At 32.7% G+C, this 16,858-nt stretch overlaps 1 protein-coding gene across 9 annotated transcripts in view; it reads left to right on the top strand.

Annotated features, from left to right (window-relative positions):
* Nucleotides 1–16,858, top strand: part of LOC106104179 — a 49,256-nt gene that overhangs the window by 13,311 nt on the left and 19,087 nt on the right. Inside the window, exon 1 of one of the 9 annotated variants that reach the window (XM_013284132.1) lies at nt 1,270–1,576. The exons of 7 other annotated variants lie outside the window; for them this stretch is intronic. The gene's annotated coding sequence lies outside the window, so the exon portion shown is untranslated. Of the gene's footprint in view, nt 1–1,269; nt 1,577–13,125; nt 13,231–16,858 lie in introns of those variants that run through there. One more of the 9 variants, XM_013284133.1, reaches the window with a different exon arrangement.

The raw sequence follows: 16,858 nt of genomic DNA, 5'->3' as shown, positions 1-16,858 counted from the left end.
AACAGAAAAAGTATGAAGATTCACTTACAACTCTCAACGCGTAATGTCCGGCTAAAATACAATAAAGCTTTGAGCACATTCACAGAACAATGAAAGCATACGAATACTAAACAAAGACATGCTTTGCAAAGAATAAGTATCCATTGTGATTAAAAAAAAACAAATAAACTTAATTTTTAAGACAACAAAGGTCAGATATAAATCGATTATAATAAATTTATTATTAAACTAAAGCTAAACCGGAAAGAAGGACATTTGACTGAAAAAATCATGTAATTACTCAAAGTTGGTATAAAAAGATTGGTACCTAGTACCTACTTTGCTTTAAACGTTCCCCGTAAAAAATCTCCTTGCGTCACCAGTCTCTATTTTGACCTAAGTATTGAAATACCAATCTGTTAGTCAGTTTGTTCTTTTATGTTTATATAAACGTAGAAGTAACTATTATGAATTGTAATATTTAACGTCAACATTTTCCGTCCTCGTGTGTACGGCAACAATGGAAACTCGCAACAGGTGGTACGGAAGTGTGTCGATATCTAGTAGATTTTCACTTGTTTTGGGAAACAAAGCAACGCCTGTCCGCATTGAGGCGTGCGCTAACCAACTAATTGGTAAAAGTGAAGCTTTTCTTTGTACACGGCCAATAAGAAAGGCAAATAAATTTACAACAAGTGTAACTTTCTGAATCATTTTACAAATCGAACGATCGATTTCTTCAATGAATAATCGTTACGCCGATACGTATAAAATACATTTTTTATTATAAAACATACTTACGTAAGTAGAAAGCTTATACATTCGACAGCAAGAAAAAAGTTTCTCAGGTGCACGATTTATTAATTCAAAAATGAGACACGTTTATAACCGTTACAAAATCCAGTATTCAAATGAAAATTAAACGGTTTAAACGTCTTCTATTAATTTTAATATGTAGATGTGTAGACAGTCCGCCGAAACCTCCGTCTTTTTCACTCTGTAGGTATTCAAATTACCTTATCGGCATGCAACTGAGTACAGGTATAACCAGTATTATACTATACAAATAGAAATGTTCCCGTCTTCAAATGATTATCTCACGTTATATGACCATTTTCATTTTGTAGCCCTATAGTGGGAAACTTGTAAACTCGCGATGACGTTTTTGTTATCTCTGTCGCGCGAAAGCATTTTGGATATATCCATCACTTTCTAACCTCCCACTCGACGAATGCGTTGAATGCTAGGTTCGTGTAGGTACCATGCTATGCTACTTCCAGTCGCCGTCGAACTGTCGGTTGCGTTATTTCACACATAATCGTATTAACGATTTTTTACGGTAATGAAACAAAACGATATGTTATTTAATTTTTTTTAAATATAATTGACATAAAAAGACTCCAAAAGTCGAAAACAAAATCGTGCAGTTCTGTGATTTTTATTGAAAAAAAAGTGGTCATTGTTTTTAATAATTTGGCAATTTATGTTTTGTGCTGTGTGAAGTGTATTGTGATTCAATAAAGTACATCGAGTCAAAGTTTAAATGAATCGAAATATATTCATTTTACGAGTGGATTTGATGCGACGAATGAATAAGGTACGAGAAACCGGATATTGTAGTAGACAGTTGTTTGACTAGTTCAGACTCTAATAATTATTGTCATTGCATAAAGAAAAGCCTTTTATGGAAGGTTTTAACCTAACCTTGATTAATCCGATAAAATTTGTTTAAACATTTATAAACTTTACTCGTATTACTCTGGAATTGGTCACGCAAGATGTAAATATTTGTGCTTGTACGGCAAACAAGGGTGTACTGATGCACCCCAGTACTCGTCCCAGGTGGCGTATCAACAGGTGAAGGCGGGTATTTTTAGGTTATTTTATAATAGTTTGGTTTTTTATTTATAGGTATTTGCTGGTAATGCTCTGCAATACAATACGTCGACTTTAAAAAACTATGCTTTATTTTGAAATTAGGGTAAATGTCTACGTAAAAAAGATAATAAGTTATTAAATTAGTTTAATGAAAAAAAAAACAGGGAATTTTTTAAATTTACAAATTAAAGATCGATTAAGACAGAGAATTCAATCTATTCTATTTACAAGTTATTTCAAAGTAATTTTTTGTTTTGTAACCATAAACCTAACATTATTAAAAGTTTAACGTTCACGTCTCGTTACTTTCGAATAAAAAATATTTATTTTGGATAGGATTGTAGTGGTCAAACGATTAACGACTTTGGAATTTAATTGTAAACAATCGGCGTTAGTTCATTATGACTCATATTTGGGACAAATCAGCCGTTAAAAATACATTATTTATGAGGAAATCAGAAACGCTCGAAGCCTTGTGTCATCGACATTGAAATAAGCTAAACTCCGAGCTTTTGTGCGGCAGACAGGCAGGTAGCCGATCCTTTATATTTTTTGCTTTTAAGGATCTTACTTCGATGTAATTCAGTATTGTTTCAATCTAAGAGTTTTATTTTTTTTTTGTTTGCAGTGTATAAAGTTTAACTGTAAATATTATATTGTTTATTTTAAATTTTACAAGCACAGAGTGCGAAAAGGGTGGAAATGTTGAACGGAATTAGCAGTAGAGTTGTTAATGTTTAAAAATACATATTTTAGTTAAAAGCAAAGGAAACACTATTCAAGGCTTTTTTGATTATTTTCCCTGTTCAAGAATTCTTAGAATAATAAAAAATATTAATTCTTGTTATATTTGCCCGGGGGCAGGGTGAGTGCCCGCGCGGGCGGTCACTCAAGATCAGCGTTACAAAAAACAAGGAAGATTATTTTTTTAAAACAATCTTGTTCGACCGCATTCTTTCGTATATTCATGTCATTATGCTTGCATTTTGAAGATTGGAATTAAGAAGTCATAAATGATCAATGCAAACAGATTGAATATATTACGTCAGTATTAATAAGAGGCAGCAATAATCGATATTATTTATATTTATCCCTGATGGATTAGATCAGATTACATGTGACAATGAGACAAAGAATTTATATAGCCTCGTAATATTTAACGATATTCTAGGAAGACAGAGTAGTACTGCATTGTAAAGAAAAACATTTTCTGATAGAAGTAACTTTATTATTTTCATTATAAAGTTGATACATGAATTCACAGTTATTGGTAATGTTTATCCATAAAGAAAGCGTAGCGTAACTAGTTATACACAACCAGTTATAAAATGTAAAAAACTTTGAATACTCAGGGTTCTTTCATGACATATGTACTTGGTAGATAGTCTGCAAAACCTTATTTTGACCACCATCGGTATCCAGGTCAAACGTTAGATATGTTATAAAAATCTTACATAACATAGTACCTGCTATAGATTAGAAACGCCCAAGTGGACGTTAAGCCGCCACATAAAACAGATTGTAAAGCGTGAAAGGAGCTTTGGAATGCGGCGGATGTCCCTGTGCCTTAGACTGCGCCTTCCAACAAACTGCTTACCATAATGTATACATTTGACACGACGAACAAATACCATAGTAATTACTTATAGTGGTGTTTAGATTACATACAGAACCTAAATGTAGCATTTATGAGATTAATAATAAAAGGTAGAAATATTAAATTAGACGAATAAAAGTGGCATTTAAGAAACATGTGTTTATAGCAACGTATATTAAATTTTCAACCACAGGATCTGTAGTCATCTCTTGTACAAGTTTTAGGACATCCTGTAGATACTGTGGTCCCTTGTTTACGTTTTAGCACATCCTGTAGTTACTGTGATCTGTTACACTGTTATGGACACCCTGTAAAAAGTAAAGATGCGTTAACTTCTTCAGTACGAGTGCAGTGGTTTATGCAGTTAGGTGACCGGTCGATAGCTGCGGCCCGCGTTGATTGTGTAACACCTGCTTGCACCTAGCACGCCTTTTGAAGTCGTGTAGGTTAACCAATCAATTGCCTAATTATAAGACAATTCCATTTATAACTTGTTTACTAGTAATACATAAGTTTGACAAAACAACTTGAGTTTAATGCCTAACTTAGCAATATTTTTAATATAGTGATAAGTAACCACACAACCGTATTCGAGTGATATAAATCCTTGTAAACCTACTCATATACTACTGCTGCACATTCATTAAGTGGCCTCCTTTAGTGTCCAATTGAGAAATCTTCTGTAAGGATTTCCCTAAATAATATATTATTTATTGTCAGCTTATGTCCTATCCTTGTGGTCACCATAGCGTTATCTAGAAACTACAGTTAGTGCGTTTACCTTCACACCCACAGAGACAAGGCTGTTTACAGACAAATATACGAAGGGGGCCTCATGGCCGCATTACTGCACGTGGTCGCCCGCTTGTAGGGTAGTCACACAGGAATTTTGGAACATTTCACAATGAAGTGTTAATTGCTTCGATGTCGGTGAAAATGTACTTGAGCGTGTAAACAAAATGACACTAGTGTAGTTCTATTTTATGTTATTGAAATAAGTAATGACTGACATAAATAACTCGTAGTATTTTCTAGAAGAAACGATGAAGCGTTAAAAATGTTGTCTAAACTATAATTCTTGTTATTATCTTATCTGGCTTTTAGGGTCGTCTTGTTTCTAAAAATTACCTTTGAAATTCACCGAAAGATTGTAATTTTAACAGTAAGCGCCAGACTTTAAAAACAACAGACACAAAAAAAACTATAGTCAGTTACAGTTAAGCTCAGTAAGTAACTTTGTCAACAAAAGATTTCGCAGAAGCTCTAAGCTATAATATTACTTAAGCTTATTAACAAGAGTATAGGTTTAAAAGGTAATTTGCAACGTATAAGTACAATGTAACGCAAATCTTTATCACTAAGGTACTGTTAAAATGGCTGTTAATTCTAATAATCTTATTGTAATGTAGTTATTTTATGAAAATTATTACATTTAGTTTAATTAGATAACAGTTTTTTTTTAATACATAAAAATGTGATTGAATCGACCGTTCCTGCTTTTGACAGAAGTGAATTTCTTTACCTTAATAATAAACATTAAAATTTTAAATACCGCATCATATATTATAGTGGGTACTTGAAATAATGTGAGAACAAACTTTAATATTGTTTTTATCTTAATCACTTGAGATTAATACCGTGGAAATGCGGTCAGTTTATCAAAGTGGTAGTAAATGTGAAATGCGTAGGAAGTTAAAAATGTGATTTAAAAAAGATTGTTTGACTTTATAAAAGTTAAAACCATGTTTTACAAAACTGTTTTGTTTCTATGCCACATCAATAGATATTAAAATACAATATTGAATAAAAAAAGTATATTGTTGCATTTACTTTTAAAAGTGCATAATAATAAAAATGATAGCACGTGATAGATTATAATTAGGTATCTTAGTATTAAAGGTAGTAGAAAAATTAAGTTAGGAGGAGGGATAACTCAGAATCTTAGACAGTCGCATATTTGACTATCTATTTTGTTCTTAATTCAAATAAATTAAACGTCACATCCGATAGAGTTTATTGATTATCTAATCTGACGGCATTTCGGTCAAACCCTCTATTTGACCGTAATTACATCGTTTGGTACATTGTGAGAATTCCGTTGTAATTGAATTAATCTATTGATAGCCTAGAAATGGAGATATATGAACGTAATCGCTAACTTTTATGTAGGGCAAGACCCAAATTCTGGTACTTTAGTATTATATCCATAAAAACAATGTAATATTTTAGTAGTTTTGCTGACAATACATTTGTAGATCTCATTTTTCAAAATTTCGTAAAAATGTGTTATTCTAACAATAGATAAGATAAATGTTCTAATACGTGCTTTACAAGTAGTAGTGTCAATTATCACGACAAATAGAATCTGTTTTGTGTTAACTATAGTCAATGCTAAGTCACGGTCGGACATAAAAGGACGTGAAACAATAAGTATTAACGTAGATTTACACTGTCAGAATACTAATACCAAATCGCATAGTCATATTTCTGTATTATTTGAAAAACTTATATTAAAATATGTTTTGGACATGTTTTACCAGTGGGAACACACGATTAAGTATCTATACTTGTATTCACACACGCGTGCACAATAGTCGTGAGACAAGAAAGCAGTTTTTGTGAATGGAAGCCGGTAGGAACGTTCTCTGATGAAGGCGATAAAATGGCGCGTGAGTTCGAAGAAAGCTTACACGTAAATAGTAGGTTAAAAAACTGGTTGCTAGATAACATCAAATGCACGGGTTATAAGTCGCAGAGAATATTTAGTACTTGATGTGATTAAGGAGCTTGTCTAAATGTACCTTAACACTGATAAATCATTGTAACTGGATACAATGTGAATGGGAGACTTATAAGCCAGTTCGACGAAAAAGAAAAACACGATTTGACATTTCATCTGACGTGGTAAAAAAGGCAAAGAATCCCTCTTTAATCGATCTGCTATGTTTTACAGTAGAGATGCATAGGAAGGAGACATATTCTCTTTGTGAGCGTTCCTGCCTCTCCGATTAAAGATAGACAACGCATGTACAAATGCACTAACTATGTGCAATGGTATCTGCACTATATGTGGCGAAATCCAGTTTTTAAAAAGTGCTTTGCGAACTTCATTCATTTAAAAAAAAATGTCTGTTTCTATTCGACAAAGATTAACCACTAAATATCTCTAATCTAATGTTAGCACATTCATACACGAATGTATTCATGTATGTAAAGACACGTGCCAAAGCAATAATCCACGTATTAGACGTATACGTTTGTATAGACCTTTTGTATACATTTGACAACGTGATTTTATAAACATCTGTATAGGTCAGTTAAAGCGCTCGTATCAAATTAGATATACAATTGTCGAATACTACCTAACTGTGCGTCTAAATTATACAAAAACATGATATCTCTCGCATCCTATATTCTACCATATCGAAAAAAATGATTTTTGTTATTATAATTTGAACCTTAGTATTATGGCAAGTTACATGTAAAATGCTGCAGTATGTAAATAAAAAATATAAAATGAACAAGTAACATGTTATCGTGATATATTATTTATAGTAGAAATATCGATTACATCAAAGACACACTATCCATTTAGACGCAACTCGTTACAAAATCCGATATTGAAACCTCTTGCGCTATTTAATTGTATTGCAACATCAAAGACAATGTTTACAAGGCCTTTGATTACACTATTCATTCATTATAATAAACATTAAACTATTCGTTAATGATAAATAACATTTGTATGAATTTAGTAAACCTTCATTGTATTCAACGTGAAAAGAATTCCAGGAAAATAAATACGCTTTCATGGAATGCTAGCGTTAAATCGTCGTTTTGTTTTAAATAAAAGTCAGGTAGTAATTATTGTTTTACAACACTTAGTTTTATAGAGTAGTTAACTACAATGTTTGAACATGGTTGCCTATTTATTTAGGTAGGTACTAGCATTGTTTCCTTTTGATCATATTTTGAATGATGCAAGTATTTTATAGGATATTATTAGGCAACACTAAATTAAAAGTAACATGGATTTATTACCTTTTTATCATTGTGAATTCGTACAAATTTAAATCCGTACGTATAATGGAACGTTAACAACATTATCAATGCAATTTACAAGTAATTTGCAAGCTACAGAACTGTAAATTAAAATGTTAAAGTGCGTTAAGTCCGTGAACCCTCTGCCGGCCGGCACCGTAACGGTCTACGCTCTGATAACCTTCAACAATGTGGTGTGGGGTGACACTTGTACCTTTTTGTTATAATGTTAAGCTTCTTGTCTTATTTACTTCATATCATACAATTTACAAAAGTAAGTTATCCTCTTACAAACATGTATGTTTCAACAAAGTAATTTAAATTAATCAAGTGAAGTCAACCAATCCGCACAGGACTAGCTTGAATAAGGCCTAGACACATATGTGTGGTTTGGTTAGACTGAGCTCTTCAGTAGGGACGTAAATTGACAGATGTTACAATAGCTTCTTAATTATTTTTTCTTCTTATCGAATTTCTTATCGTACTACAAACAAAACAGTATTCTAAGAATTTACGTAACTACACTTCTAAGGTGTTAGTTTGGTATTTATTTATACAGATTAAATTCTAAGAACAGCATTGTGTAAGTTAACCATTAGTAAACGATTAACATCAAAAATAGTTCATATTATGTTAATTACAATAAAGTATCAATCTATGTAAGAATTATTCGTGTTGGTAATTTTTCGCGTAAATAACTTTGTAAAAATTTTACCTGATGCACAAAGAAAACGAGTAATTCTTACAGTTAATTTCAGTGTAGAGGAAGTTGTATTTTAAATTAGTTATTAATTTCCCGGCAAGGGCCACCTCAGATGTCGAAAGTATCGCAAGAAATCGCCACATAATCAACGCGGCCGTCTATTGCTATAAGTTTTTGCCTGGTTGATTACTTCGCAAGAGTTCATAGATTAGCCTCAAAGATTATGTAGAGTGTTCAGTCCATACTGATGTTATAAATTGAGATAAACACCTGAGACGATGATAGCAAGCATTTTTTCGTCTTTTTGCCTGAAATTATATCAAATCTTTAAAATTATCAAAGTTCTATTAAACACTATTTAAGTTGAATGTCTACGAGTACTTCAATTGAACTAAAAAAGTGCTTTTATTGTGTCATTAAACACCATTGTTCCATTTGAAGTAAAAATAGTGAAAAAAAGTATTCCTCAGTGAAGTGGAACGTAAGTTTTTATAGCGTTTCCCTTAGAAGTTAATACCGCTAAACGTTTTGCTGCTCGAGTTTTTGATTTCGTGAACTATGAAAAAGGTTTTCCTGTTTAACTCCGACCCGTGTCGAAACATGGAATTAAGTTCGCTACCCACTAGGGATCGAACGTACAGCAAACTGAGCACATGTATTAGTTACTCTGACAAGTTTTTGGAGAGCTAATTGCCTGCGAGCATCAAACGACATTTTATCGACGTGGGTATGAAATAAATGTCTTTGAATATACTCGAAGAGTCTGGTGTGCTTTATAAATGTTTCGCTTTACGGAAACTTTTTTAGTTTGTTGTTCAGTTACTTCTCCTCAGAACTTTGTTTTTGCAGAAAGTTTCTCGTTTGAATTAAATTGTAGCATAGTAAATAAAATTGTCACAATTTATATTTTTTATTTATAGGCGTGAAGAAACTAGATTATGTGTCCCATGTTCACATTTTTATGAAATATCTTTTTAATGTTTATGTAAAAGTTTTGGATACATTCATATTACGTCTCGGATGTCCTCATATTTTATTGGTTAGAGTTATTTCCGGTACGAATTTCGTCAGTTGGAGAAATGTCGCTGCTTTTTTAATTTCAAACATCATTGAAATAGTTTGTTTTCCTAAGGTTTATTTCTTTACCATAAATGTATGTACACAAATACTGAGATTTTTAGATGTTTTTTTGTGAAGGTTCCCCTTGTGAACGTAAACCCTCTAAAGTTGCGAAAAACACTTTTTACTATTTTACATAATGTCTTAACAGCTACAGCTTTACTAACTATATATTTAAGAATTATTTTTTAAGATGTGACTACTACGTGAGAAAAGGTAACTACAGACCCTAATACGAGTTTATCTTAAGAACTGGTAATAGATACTTACTCTCATATCTTCACTTTTTATGAAGCGACAACATAGCCTACCGGTTGGCATAATGTTAATGGAAACATGGCTTGGATGAGTTAATGACAAGGGAAACTAGTACGTGATGGCTTGTATAACAAGATTCAAATATTCTGGCGACTTGAGTGCATGTCTGAGCAGGTTGGTGGGCTCACCCCGGATAAAAGAAAGCGGTTCCTGGGTCCGTAATATGAAGCTGTATGTAACTTAGGCTACACATCTTTCTATGACCACTAATTACCTAAAATTGTGCCTGCGCAGGGTCTCGTGCGAAATACCAAACAGACATAAAGTTTGGATGTCATTATACTGTCTGTCAACATAACTGTCCGCGTTAACGAGTATTGAATAGTCCTATAAGGTTCAATTCACAAATGTGCGATGTATAAACCGGTATATGTTCACATGGTATTTATGCCAATTACGACAGTGAGCTTTGTTGTATGAATTGAACTTTAATCTTACTAGTTCGTACCTCGGTATGATGACGTCACTACACTTTTGTACAGTGCACAAAAATATAGCGAAGAACTTTACACAGGAAAATCAAAACTTCTTAAAGAATTCTGTCTTTACTACCTTTCGCCGACGATTCTGTCCGCGCAGAATTAAAAAACAATAGTGAGCCTATATTCTTCCAGACAACGTTCTCCATCTATGTCAAATTCAATTAAAAATTAAAAATCGTTCAGCATTTTAGGCTACAAACTCTAACATCCATCAATCCATCTAATTCGCATTTATAATATTAGTAAGACTAACTATTGCACGTACTTCGCTTCGTAATGTCCCTTAGTGATAATGTAGCTTTATACTAAGAAAAGATTTTTAGTAATCGGTTCAGTAGTATTTGAGTTTTATAGTTACATACAAAAAACAAATCTTTCCTCTTTATATTATTATAGCTGTACATTTGTCGACACTGTTTATCAATCTACCAAGGTATGTGTCATAGCAAGGTAACAAAGCCTTGAAGTCGTGACACATACTTTGCATAAATATATTATAGGTAAAAATTGAGAGAACCCATATGATTATATCAAAATCTATTTCGTCTGAACGTTTTGTTACGTACTTATAGGTGCAAATACCTTGAACTCGAGTTAACAGTTCTTCCGAACTTTTGACTACACTTTCGCACATTATATCCCTTTCTAGGTACATAAAAATAACTCGTAAAATAAATAGAATCAGTTAAACGAAGGTTTCTCTTTGATCTCGCTAAAAGCTATCAATACGAATGAAAGTAGTAAAACAGCGACGTAAAAATGTCTCTTTTTTATTTTCTCAAGCAAAGCTATCGCTTTAACGTAAAAAACAAGGGAAAAGTTGTAATGTTTCGAGAGTTATTTTTAAATATTTTAATTCAATTTCATGACGCAGTTTATTTGCAATACTCAAAGTCGTTAAGTATCTCATTAGTGTAGCCATAGGACTAAGGAACTTCAAGTTACATGTTTAAGAGAAGACTTTAACCTAAAACAAAAACGTACCGATACAAAAGATATTACGCTTATTAGTAAGGAAATAAATGCATGAATACACGTCAACTAATTCTTGAGTACTTTCAATAATGGGCTGTGCCTTAACCTTGATGAAGGTATTATCTGCAGGTACTACATAAGTAGTATTAGTGAGGCGGCCATGTTGTTGACGTCACTCTAGTCACGGCTTTGCATATTATTTTGAGGATCTTATTAGTTTCTTAGGCGTTTTAACAGGAAGAATACAGGAGATAAACTATGCAACTCACCAGTAGATTTTTTTAAATTAATTACAACTAAATATAGTATAGTTGTACTGAGTATGCCTCTGTTTTCATATTTAAGATGTTTTACCAAACTAGTTAGGTGTTTCCTGAATTGGAAAACCTATCACGCAGTAATCACGTGTCAACCTACTAATTCTGCATTTAATTATTTCATTTTTTTTCTCAAACTGGCTACATATAAGGCGTCTTGTCAGCCAGTATTAAGAGCAAGGAGGTTGTATAGAAAGGAGCACGCGGCTCCAAGGACGAGCGCGGTTCGTGCCGGTTGTTCACCTCGGTAGGAATGCGCCGAGTCTTGAGACCCGGTCTTTTGCGGTCCCGACCACCGCCTATCAATATCCGATCTCAGTGAATCATAAAATAGCAAACGAGAATTCGAATTTACGAAACGATTGAGGCTCGATCGTACCGGTTTATACATTTTCGAAATAAATACCGGTTATGTTGTTTTATACAGTTATACAGGTGTTACTATGTAATATAGTTAATTAAATTATGACTAGAGACCGCTTAGTAATTAAAATCGGCTTTTGATTATTTACTAATCGATTATTTTGTGTGAATCAATTAAATAAAGGTTGCCTAGTGAAACATTTTAGTAAATAAGTTCGTTTTTTAAACACTAATACTGTCTCAGCTTTAACATAAAGCAATATGCTTTATACGGCTGTATTGAAAGTTGTTATTTTTTTCAAAATAAGATGACGTAAACAAACAAAAAAGTAGCATAAACAATTTGACGCGTGGGATGGCGGATAAAGCAACCAGTATTATTAATAGTGTTGACATCACCTTCCGATCATGTTTAGACACGAAACACTTGCACCCATAAATATTGAAAAAGAAAATCTATTAACTTAAGCATGTAACTATACCTTTTTTACAGAATAGTGAACTGTAATTATATCTTTGATACGAACAATGATATGACATTAAAACTTTCTTGCCAGCATCTTCTAAGGATATTTGTTCTTTTTTTTTTTAATCAAAAATTAAAAGTTGATATGTTGTGACACAAAAAAAAAATAGTTATCTAAGCGTTGACAAATATTCCGAAAAGCTGTGTTTCGTAACATATTCGACAATATGTGTATTAGATTTGTGCACCGCACCTACTAAGCGTAAAGCGTAAAGGATGATAGAGTTATTTGGAGGACGAAAACCCGGTGCGCCGACCCTACGGGAGTAGGATAAAGCAGGGGAGATGATAAGCCTAGTAGATAGTAAAGCGTAAAGAACACCAACAAATCTCATGCGAACTTTATCGACAAGGTTTCGAATACACAATTGAAACATAGATATTCATAATAGACCCTGTCTATTGTATTTTTCATTTTGTCTTGAGTGCGATTCAGCTATGCGATGGTTGTTTTGCAATTAGTTATCAAGTTAACCGGGTGATAGTTATTATTTACATGTAGATGAGATCAAAATACCAAGGCTGTGAACCAACTCTATAGTTGTATGAAATCGAAGCTCGACGTACTAAATATTAAAAGCTTCACTGCGTATATACATCATGTTGCTAAATCTAAGTCCTGTTTAAATTTATGAATGTTAAACTACCAAAAAATACCTACAACATACAGACGAATTTAGAACCTATTCCTTTTGAAAATCGGTTAAAAAGTCACTGAAGTAGTAGTTAATGAAAAAGTAAATGATTTGATATTTGAGTTTCTTTAGTAAGTCAGTTTTCGTTTGGCAAAAGAAACGTAAAATAATGTTTCGCTTACACAAAAAAACTACAAACAAGGTCAATAAAATATTTTGGCAACGCCTCTGTTCTGCAATGCTGTTTTGATGAAAGTAAATTGCAGATGTGGTCCTAGAATCGATAGCACGAAATAGGTTAGTTATGGTGTGGGAATTGTCGGAGTGAATAGTATACAGTTTATTTTAATTTAGACTTTCGTTCTCGTCTTAGAGATACTAGTTGTTCGATACGAGTGGAGTGTCGCTTTTAAAATATTTTTTTTTTAATCCTTATAAACGGGCGAAGATTTGTTCTATTTGATGTTTTCTTTTTTTTAATAGTGTCTTGGGTTAAAAGAAAGTGTTAAGTACTATGGAAAGAAAAAACTTTTTGAAATATCATATATACACGGTACGGTACGGTTTGTTAATTCTATTTTTAGCAGCATTCTTAGCTCTCCGTGTTAAGTGCATCCTTAGAGTAAAGGAGGTAGAGGACTTTAGAGGAGGTCTCTGAGTGGGGCCTGATTTACAGCGCTCTCCACTCCGTAGATGTGGAAGTGTTTAAGATGTTATTTAACATAAGTGCACTTTAGTCGGGTTTATCTTGCGATATTAAAAGTTTATATTACGATATTGAATATAAATGTTAATTGTTTTTATTTATTTACTACTAAATTAAATAAAATAAAACTGAACTGAACAGCGTGTACTTTCACAGTTCAACAACTAAAGAATAAAAATAATATCAAATGACAAAACGATAGTTCTGGAGAATATAATCCATTGAATTGAGATATCCATCGCCATAACAGCTGTTTTTTAGAATGGTCGCGCGTTTATATGCGTATGTAGGTCATTACGAGATTGACATTGAATAGCGAATCAATCGGGCGTCGAATCTAAATGCGTTCACCTCATTGCTCGCACATCGTCTGGCACACCGCCAACCAACACTCCAATATTATATTTTTAACGGCCCCAGACTAAACAGTATAAGTTGACTTAATTACCATCATTTCCCGCTTACCGTGAGAAATAGGGTGTACGGTAATAGCTGAAATAATCTACATTTTATGCTATTATTGCGCATTTGTTAATTTGTTTAGTAAATCTGTGACTAACTTTTCTTTAAATACATTAAAATACCAGTGTTTCTTCGAGCTCCATATGGTTACTTGTTTTTTTTGTTGTTGTATTTACTATAATTATTTTACCTTTAAAGGTTGTTCGAAGTCAGTTTTCTTCAATTTGTTTTTATTAAAAGGTACCGCATTATTTAATTTAACCATAGTAAAGCAGTGTAAGGGTTCTGTAGTGCACTTCAAGTACCCACCTGTTGCCATGCCTCAGTTATTTTTAAGAAGCTGTCGCGAGTGTGTATTCAACAGGGTTAATTTATTAACTAACGTTTTATCTATGTTTATTTCATTTTTATTTGGTAGCAGATATTTAAATCTGAGGAAGTTAAATCGAGTTTCATAGCGCACGAATTATTGTGTAGATATGTATCTTGTTTAATTTTTAAGTAAATTTCAATTATACAAGTTATTGTGGATTCCATTATTCATCATTTACTTATTATTAACATTTACTTCTAGGGAATACTTCTCGTATACTTAAATATCAAAGGATTTAAAATTCTTATAGTATACACGCTGCGTAATGTTTCACTTTAATTCATAATATCCGTTAATACATGAGGTTTATCTCTGCATTCCACACGTTAATGTACCCTGCAATAATGCTATGCAATATATTACTATGTTTTTACCCCTCTGTAAGGGTCTATAAGAGGGATATCGACGAGGGTAAACACCCTCTCGAAGTCCCTGCGGTTGACAGCTACACGTCTGCTAAGCGTCAACTGGCAGAAAATGGTTCTATAGAATATTAATCGGTAGCTTCTAATACGTACAGCTTGAGTGAAAATAATTAACAATAATTACTTCTGCCATTTAGTGTTATTGATTATTTAAATCCAATTTTTATTTCGATTAGTTTTTTAAACAATAGTCTTACTGTCCAACCTTGGTAATACGATATCGATTTGCATTTTTGATCAATAAAGTAAAGCGTTATTTTTTATAGTCTATTAAAGCTATCGATTATTCAAAATCGAATGTTAACAATGATCTCATGTGTGAATGAAACCAAACAATGTAATAATTGCGTCCAGGTTACAAAAATAATGTTACCTATTACAATTTTAGTGTTAACCTTTTGTATAGTATCTAATTACAACGTTACTACATATAAAGGCTCTTCATATCACTTACACTTGGTATAAATTATCAGATGGAAAAGTGCGCGGGCTGTTTACGTTGAACAATGAACATAGTCATCATAGCTATGCCCGGTCACTTACTTGTCTGTTCCAAGTTTTTGATTTTGCTCGAGTTTAAATTGCTATTTGTAATAACACTTTTACATATGTTATTATCAGTTACATAGACTAGAAATCTAGCCAACTAGGCCACGAAATAGACATAGACTATTGTCGTCTACTATAATAATAGAAAGTTATTATCTGTAACATCGTCTAGTAGTGGTGAAAGATACAGTATTAATGTAATTATTTTTAAATTACTGATCATAGTTATTATTTTGTGACGTCAACAATTCTTACCGGTGAGCTTATGGTTTTTATTATCTATGAATTAACAATAAATATTCTATCAAAGTTAACAATACCAACCGGTAGTGTATAGTAAATTAATTAATATATACTTGTGTTATAAATACCATTGCAGAATGTTAGTCAGCGGCTACAATATACAGGTCGCTAGGAAGCCGTACTATATGTACTCTAATACCAGAAGTACACAATTATACAATGACACATTGAACTTGCTACTCTTATTGTATTAGCTTCTGCTTTTTACTTCCTTCCATACTGTTTTTCCACTACTTAATATTGTGTCCAGGCGATAGCTTCTTTGTTTTCAAAATCTGCAACTTTTTATTGGAGGAGTCTATCACGATCCCATGAAAATATTAATTAATTATGGAGGAATGTAGATTCATTCTAAGTTTAGATTCAGGGTTTGTTTTCAGGAAATACCCTTAACTGCATAAATAGTTTTAACACGTATGTTTTATACGCGTAAATTTTACTAAAACTAAGAGAGAAGTTCGTCTCGGAAAGATGGAAATAGGGGTCATTAGAATGCATCCGTAGTTGGTGAGTCGTTGATTGATGCCACTCATTAAGCACAGCAGGAAGCTCTAGCTACGTATTGACTGACAATTGAACAGGGGTAGTCAACATTCAAAATAACACTCTTATATTTATAGAACATCAGTCGACAATATTTCTAAATTGTTTTTTCTCTTGAAATTGATTGATTCGCAACCAACAGTTAGTCATATTTCAGGTTAATGAGATTATTAACTTCTACAGTCACAAAATTGACCTTGGAGGCAAGTTTGGAACGTTTTTTTACTGTTTCCACCAGCCTATAACATAGCGTTTGGTTTGAGGTCAATGACATGCAAAACTATGTTCAAAACTCTTTTTCCGGTCACAGGTCTCTTAAAATATTTTATGGTAAACTATGATAATTTAAACTGTAACGTTATACTTAACTGTCACGGACAGAGATGGCAAGTAATACTTTTTTATAAGAGAATGATAATGTGGTTCAGTTATCCCCAAAAAATCTAGAAGTTGATAAAAACTAAAATAAAAACATTCGACATTACGCGGGACGGGATGAATACGAAGGGAAAATTTTACCTTCCGGTATGTTCTCTCTGTACTTTTAAAGTATTGCATTGACAA

The sequence above is a fragment of the Papilio polytes genome, unplaced genomic scaffold (genome assembly GCF_000836215.1).
Source record: "Papilio polytes unplaced genomic scaffold, Ppol_1.0 DF823691.1, whole genome shotgun sequence".
Taxonomy (NCBI): domain Eukaryota; kingdom Metazoa; phylum Arthropoda; class Insecta; order Lepidoptera; family Papilionidae; genus Papilio; species Papilio polytes.
The sequence above is the reverse complement of the archived record's forward strand: the minus strand, read 5'-3'. Positions and strand labels throughout refer to the sequence as shown.